Source organism: Dendropsophus ebraccatus, chromosome 13, assembly GCF_027789765.1.
Source record: "Dendropsophus ebraccatus isolate aDenEbr1 chromosome 13, aDenEbr1.pat, whole genome shotgun sequence".
Lineage (NCBI taxonomy): Eukaryota > Metazoa > Chordata > Amphibia > Anura > Hylidae > Dendropsophus > Dendropsophus ebraccatus.
Window position 1 is genome coordinate 14,358,506 of NC_091466.1, and position 8,544 is coordinate 14,367,049.

Below are 8,544 nucleotides of genomic sequence, written 5' to 3' on the forward strand. Positions count from 1 at the left end.
GATTTGGAGGAGATCGATTTGGAGGAGATCGATTTTGGAGGAGATCGATTTGGAGGAGATCGATTTGGAGGAGATCGATTTGGAGGAGATCGATTTGGAGGAGATCGATTTGGAGGAGATCGATTTGGAGGAGATCGATTTGGAGGAGATCGATTTGGAGGAGATCGATTTGGAGGAGATCGATTTGGAGGAGATCGATTTGGAGGAGATCGATTTGGAGGAGATCGATTTGGAGGAGATCGATTTGGAGGAGATCGATTTGGAGGAGATCGATTTGGAGGAGATCGATTTGGAGGAGATCGATTTGGAGGAGATCGATTTGGAGGAGATCGATTTGGAGGAGATCGATTTGGAGGAGATCGATTTGGAGGAGATCGATTTGGAGGAGATCGATTTGGAGGAGATCGATTTGGAGGAGATCGATTTGGAGGAGATCGATTTGGAGGAGATCGATTTGGAGGAGATCGATTTGGAGGAGATCGATTTGGAGGAGATCGATTTGGAGGAGATCGATTTGGAGGAGATCGATTTGGAGGAGATCGATTTGGAGGAGATCGATTTGGAGGAGATCGATTTGGAGGAGATCGATTTGGAGGAGATCGATTTGGAGGAGATCGATTTGGAGGAGATCGATTTGGAGGAGATCGATTTGGAGGAGATCGATTTGGAGGAGATCGATTTGGAGGAGATCGATTTGGAGGAGATCGATTTGGAGGAGATCGATTTGGAGGAGATCGATTTGGAGGAGATCGATTTGGAGGAGATCGATTTGGAGGAGATCGATTTGGAGGAGATCGATTTGGAGAGATCGATTTGGAGGAGATCGATTTGGAGGAGATCGATTTGGAGGAGATCGATTTGGAGGAGATCGATTTGGAGGAGATCGATTTGGAGGAGATCGATTTGGAGGAGATCGATTTGGAGATCGATTTGGAGATCGATTTGGAGATCGATTTGGAGATCGATTTGGAGATCGATTTGGAGATCGATTTGGAGATCGATTTGGAGATCGATTTGGAGATCGATTTGGAGATCGATTTGGAGATCGATTTGGAGATCGATTTGGAGATCGATTTGGAGATCGATTTGGAGATCGATTTGGAGATCGATTTGGAGATCGATTTGGAGATCGATTTGGAGATCGATTTGGAGATCGATTTGGAGATCGATTTGGAGATCGATTTGGAGATCGATTTGGAGATCGATTTGGAGATCGATTTGGAGATCGATTTGGAGATCGATTTGGAGATCGATTTGGAGATCGATTTGGAGATCGATTTGGAGATCGATTTGGAGATCGATTTGGAGATCGATTTGGAGATCGATTTGGAGATCGATTTGGAGATCGATTTGGAGATCGATTTGGAGATCGATTTGGAGATCGATTTGGAGATCGATTTGGAGATCGATTTGGAGATCGATTTGGAGATCGATTTGGAGATCGATTTGGAGATCGATTTGGAGATCGATTTGGAGATCGATTTGGAGATCGATTTGGAGATCGATTTGGAGATCGATTTGGAGATCGATTTGGAGATCGATTTGGAGATCGATTTGGAGATCGATTTGGAGATCGATTTGGAGATCGATTTGGAGATCGATTTGGAGATCGATTTGGAGATCGATTTGGAGATCGATTTGGAGATCGATTTGGAGATCGATTTGGAGATCGATTTGGAGATCGATTTGGAGATCGATTTGGAGATCGATTTGGAGATCGATTTGGAGATCGATTTGGAGATCGATTTGGAGATCGATTTGGAGATCGATTTGGAGATCGATTTGGAGATCGATTTGGAGATCGATTTGGAGATCGATTTGGAGATCGATTTGGAGATCGATTTGGAGATCGATTTGGAGATCGATTTGGAGATCGATTTGGAGATCGATTTGGAGATCGATTTGGAGATCGATTTGGAGATCGATTTGGAGATCGATTTGGAGATCGATTTGGAGATCGATTTGGAGATCGATTTGGAGATCGATTTGGAGATCGATTTGGAGATCGATTTGGAGATCGATTTGGAGATCGATTTGGAGATCGATTTGGAGATCGATTTGGAGATCGATTTGGAGATCGATTTGGAGATCGATTTGGAGATCGATTTGGAGATCGATTTGGAGATCGATTTGGAGATCGATTTGGAGATCGATTTGGAGATCGATTTGGAGATCGATTTGGAGATCGATTTGGAGATCGATTTGGAGATCGATTTGGAGATCGATTTGGAGATCGATTTGGAGATCGATTTGGAGATCGATTTGGAGATCGATTTGGAGATCGATTTGGAGATCGATTTGGAGATCGATTTGGAGATCGATTTGGAGATCGATTTGGAGATCGATTTGGAGATCGATTTGGAGATCGATTTGGAGATCGATTTGGAGATCGATTTGGAGATCGATTTGGAGATCGATTTGGAGATCGATTTGGAGATCGATTTGGAGATCGATTGGAGATCGATTTGGAGATCGATTTGGAGATCGATTTGGAGATCGATTTGGAGATCGATTTGGAGATCGATTTGGAGATCGATTTGGAGATCGATTTGGAGATCGATTTGGAGATCGATTTGGAGATCGATTTGGAGATCGATTTGGAGATCGATTTGGAGATCGATTTGGAGATCGATTTGGAGATCGATTTGGAGATCGATTTGGAGATCGATTTGGAGATCGATTTGGAGATCGATTTGGAGATCGATTTGGAGATCGATTTGGAGATCGATTTGGAGATCGATTTGGAGATCGATTTGGAGATCGATTTGGAGATCGATTTGGAGATCGATTTGGAGATCGATTTGGAGATCGATTTGGAGATCGATTTGGAGATCGATTTGGAGATCGATTTGGAGATCGATTTGGAGATCGATTTGGAGATCGATTTGGAGATCGATTTGGAGATCGATTTGGAGATAGATTTGGAGATAGATTTGGAGATAGATTTGGAGATAGATTTGGAGATAGATTTGGAGATAGATTTGGAGATAGATTTGGAGATAGATTTGGAGATAGATTTGGAGATAGATTTGGAGATAGATTTGGAGATAGATTTGGAGATAGATTTGGAGATAGATTTGGAGATAGATTTGGAGATAGATTTGGAGATAGATTTGGAGATAGATTTGGAGATAGATTTGGAGATAGATTTGGAGATAGATTTGGAGATAGATTTGGAGATAGATTTGGAGATAGATTTGGAGATAGATTTGGAGATAGATTTGGAGATAGATTTGGAGATAGATTTGGAGATAGATTTGGAGATAGATTTGGAGATAGATTTGGAGATAGATTTGGAGATAGATTTGGAGATAGATTTGGAGATAGATTTGGAGATAGATTTGGAGATAGATTTGGAGATAGATTTGGAGATAGATTTGGAGATAGATTTGGAGATAGATTTGGAGATAGATTTGGAGATAGATTTGGAGATAGATTTGGAGATAGATTTGGAGATAGATTTGGAGATAGATTTGGAGATAGATTTGGAGATAGATTTGGAGATAGATTTGGAGATAGATTTGGAGATAGATTTGGAGATAGATTTGGAGATAGATTTGGAGATAGATTTGGAGATAGATTTGGAGATAGATTTGGAGATAGATTTGGAGATAGATTTGGAGATAGATTTGGAGATAGATTTGGAGATAGATTTGGAGATAGATTTGGAGATAGATTTGGAGATAGATTTGGAGATAGATTTGGAGATAGATTTGGAGATAGATTTGGAGATAGATTTGGAGATAGATTTGGAGATAGATTTGGAGATAGATTTGGAGATAGATTTGGAGATAGATTTGGAGATAGATTTGGAGATAGATTTGGAGATAGATTTGGAGATAGATTTGGAGATAGATTTGGAGATAGATTTGGAGATAGATTTGGAGATAGATTTGGAGATAGATTTGGAGATAGATTTGGAGATAGATTTGGAGATAGATTTGGAGATAGATTTGGAGATAGATTTGGAGATAGATTTGGAGATAGATTTGGAGATAGATTTGGAGATAGATTTGGAGATAGATTTGGAGATAGATTTGGAGATAGATTTGGAGATAGATTTGGAGATAGATTTGGAGATAGATTTGGAGATAGATTTGGAGATAGATTTGGAGATAGATTTGGAGATAGATTTGGAGATAGATTTGGAGATAGATTTGGAGATAGATTTGGAGATAGATTTGGAGATAGATTTGGAGATAGATTTGGAGATAGATTTGGAGATAGATTTGGAGATAGATTTGGAGATAGATTTGGAGATAGATTTGGAGATAGATTTGGAGATAGATTTGGAGATAGATTTGGAGATAGATTTGGAGATAGATTTGGAGATAGATTTGGAGATAGATTTGGAGATAGATTTGGAGATAGATTTGGAGATAGATTTGGAGATAGATTTGGAGATAGATTTGGAGATAGATTTGGAGATAGATTTGGAGATAGATTTGGAGATAGATTTGGAGATAGATTTGGAGATAGATTTGGAGATAGATTTGGAGATAGATTTGGAGATAGATTTGGAGATAGATTTGGAGATAGATTTGGAGATAGATTTGGAGATAGATTTGGAGATAGATTTGGAGATAGATTTGGAGATAGATTTGGAGATAGATTTGGAGATAGATTTGGAGATAGATTTGGAGATAGATTTGGAGATAGATTTGGAGATAGATTTGGAGATAGATTTGGAGATAGATTTGGAGATAGATTTGGAGATAGATTTGGAGATAGATTTGGAGATAGATTTGGAGATAGATTTGGAGATAGATTTGGAGATAGATTTGGAGATAGATTTGGAGATAGATTTGGAGATAGATTTGGAGATAGATTTGGAGATAGATTTGGAGATAGATTTGGAGATAGATTTGGAGATAGATTTGGAGATAGATTTGGAGATAGATTTGGAGATAGATTTGGAGATAGATTTGGAGATAGATTTGGAGATAGATTTGGAGATAGATTTGGAGATAGATTTGGAGATAGATTTGGAGATAGATTTGGAGATAGATTTGGAGATAGATTTGGAGATAGATTTGGAGATAGATTTGGAGATAGATTTGGAGATAGATTTGGAGATAGATTTGGAGATAGATTTGGAGATAGATTTGGAGATAGATTTGGAGATAGATTTGGAGATAGATTTGGAGATAGATTTCTATCTAATATCTACCCCCAGTCACAATGTCACATGCTGCCCTGCCCCCCCTGTCCCACACATAGTGTCTGCTGGGGTCAGGTATGGGGTCGGCACCTCCATGCTCCCCCAGGCACCGCTCTCTCTCGCACAGGAATCCTGCCACAATCCTGTAGCACATATATCTGCCGGCAGCGTCCCGGACTGAGCGTCACACATGGCTGCTTCCAGCACTGACAAAAGATAACGGGGCACCGCGGATTCCTGTGCAGGAGAGAGTGCGGTGCCCCGTGGAGCGAGGATGTGCCGACCTATAGCTGACCCACTGCAGCCACTGTATGTGCGGGAGAAGGGGGGGCAGGGAACACCATGCAGCCCGGTAGCAGCAGCGCTGAGCACACACTAGAGAGAGCTGCGGCCTGGATGCAGCCTGTCACATGTTCTGCCCCCGCAGCAGGATCTTTCATCCCTTGCCCTGCACCAGTAAATGTGCGACTCCCCCCCCCCCCCCCCCAGACAGCAGAATAGTTGGCCGGGCAGCGTAGGAGCAGGGACGCGAGGGAGATTAACTGAAGGGAGCAGAGCACGCGGCCGCTCTGTTTTCAGTATTCACCCAAAAGCTCGCTTAACCTGGGATTAGCGTCCAATTTATCATTTGCGACAAACAGGTGCCGGCTTACGTCTGGCCAGTACCAGGTGAATATGCTTGCGCAATTTTTGCGGCTTTTTGTGCGACTTTTTACTTAAGATACATTCACTATGGCGGTGCTACATGTTAATAAATCAGTCACAAGATATTGGAACAAAATACACACCAATCCCCATTAGAATAGTTGCACACAGTAGACTCCTTAGTAAATGTCCCACATAGTCTGGAAACACAGGGTGATCTGTTTCTTATTCTTAGGCGAGGCTCCACGGGCTCTTATTTTGCCTATTCAGGAAACATAATGGCACCATGACACCGAATATCCTTCTGCTATGTGCCTGAAGATGGAGAGAGAAAAGGGGAGAGAGAAGACCTGTGTCTGGATGGTGGACTTACAAACTGTGGATCAAACAATCCTCCGTAGTGGTGGCCTGTCTGGCTGTCCGGAGCCTGTTCCCCAACACCTTGGTCAGAGTGGCCTAGAAGGTAGTAGTCAAAACAACCATCCTGCTTCACCACCCCTGTCTCAATGTCTGCAAACTGAGCTAAAGGTCTTCGAGGGTGTTGTATAGACATGCCTAACAGTCAATAAAATGTACACTACCCCAAAAGTAGCCTTCGAGAGCCTTTATAAGGCAGCAGGGGAAGCACATTTTTATACTGTACATCTGCATGTTGAGATTTGCAGAAATCCAACATTTCTATGGCCCCGATATTTAAAGGAGTTGGCCACTTTAAAGTAATATTACCCAGTGTACAGTATTAGTAAGTGTACTCACTGTATATACCAACAGCAGCTCCCCATGTACTCACTGTATATACCAACAGCAGCTCCCCATGTACTCACTGTATATACTGACAGCAGCTCCCTGTGTACCTCAGAGCTAAAATCAGATTCCTCTTCTCATGGAGGAGCCGACATGGAGGAGCATGCGACCTTGCTCCGCCCTCAAGTGTCAAACACAGCCTGTATATTCCTATGGAAGACACTGGGGGAGGGGCCTGGTCACATGCTCCTCCATGTCAGCCATTTTATGGACAGACTCACCACTGAGCAGGGCAGCCAAGCCTGGAGGAGCTCTGATTTTAGCTCTGAGGTACACAGGGAGCTGCTGTCCGTATATACAGTGAGTACACAGGGGGCTGCTGTCCATATATACAGTGAGTACACAGGGAGCTGCTGTCCATATATACAGTGAGTACACAGGGAGCTGCTGTCAGTATATACAGTGAGTACACAGGGAGCTGCTGTCAGTATATACAGTGAGTACACAGGGAGCTGCTGTCAGTATATACAGTGAGTACACAGGGAGCTGCTGTCAGTATATACAGTGAGTACACAGGGAGCTGCTGTCAGTATATACAGTGAGTACACAGGGAGCTGCTGTCAGTATATACAGTGAGTACACAGGGAGCTGCTGTCAGTATATACAGTGAGTACACAGGGAGCTGCTGTCAGTATATACAGTGAGTACACAGGGAGCTGCTGTCAGTATATGCAGTGAGTACACAGGGAGCTGCTGTCAGTATATACAGTGAGTACACAGGGAGCTGCTGTCAGTATATACAGTGAGTACAGGGAGCTGCTGTCAGTATATACAGTGAGTACACAGGGAGCTGCTGTCAGTATATACAGTGAGTACAGGGAGCTGCTGTCAGTATATACAGTGAGTACACAAGGAGCTGCTGTCAGTATATACAGTGAGTACACATACTAATACTGTACACTGAACAATTTTACTATAAAGTGGCCAACCCCTTTAATGTTTTTGGACAGCCCTGACCTTGGCCTCATATCCTGTATCCGCATTCTGTTTTGACAATCCGATCCCCCATATAACTCCCCTGATTTAAATAAAACCAATGACACGGAGGTAACTTCTCTTATTGCATTTATTTCTATATAATATATAATATTCAATTCTTTAAACTTAACAATTCGCAGATTCATAAACATCCAGCTTGATAGTCAGATTAATAAAACAGTGATAAAGCAAAGCCATTTACTGCTTCAAAATCCTCAAGTTTGGTTCAGCCAGAATTTTTTTTTTTTTTTTTTTCCAGAAATGCACAATATTTGTTGGAGGGTGGAGAGAATTTTTTTTTTTACTTTTTTTGTAGATTTTTATATATATTTTTAAAGAGGTTTAATGAAAACTGTAGAGAAAAAAAAAAAATTGAAAAGTGCAAACAATCGCATTTTGTACACAGTATCCTGCCAGGTAGAAGACCGCCATTGACTATAATGGTAAATCTACAGAGGAGCCAACTGATAAAGAAATAAAATATTTAAGTTCATCTGGTAAACAAATGTTTTGGATCAAAAAGAGGCTACCTGTTTATACAACATGGCAGCCACCACCCAATGGTTATGTGATAATGTAATAGACTCTGGGAACCTCGAAAAAGTTACATTCTTCCCGGCAGAACTAATCCAAAGTCAGCCTATGACATCACTAGGACCTTGTGCAATAGTGACATCACGATTCCAGAGTGATTGAACAGGTGGATAAAAGATGTATGGCTCACAACATAGGGGGGGATCTCTACTAAAACAGCTACCAAAAATAAAGAAAAAAAAATCAAACCAACCTGTACAGAAATTTTTGTGAGTGAAAGAAAAAAAAAAAATAGAATAAGATGGGTTAACAAACAAACAAAAAAAAAACCTTGAGCAATGTATGCACAAAGCTCCGTGCATATTTTATTGTCATGCAATTTTTTTTTTTTTTTTTTTACTCACTCAAGGTCGGAAATTTAA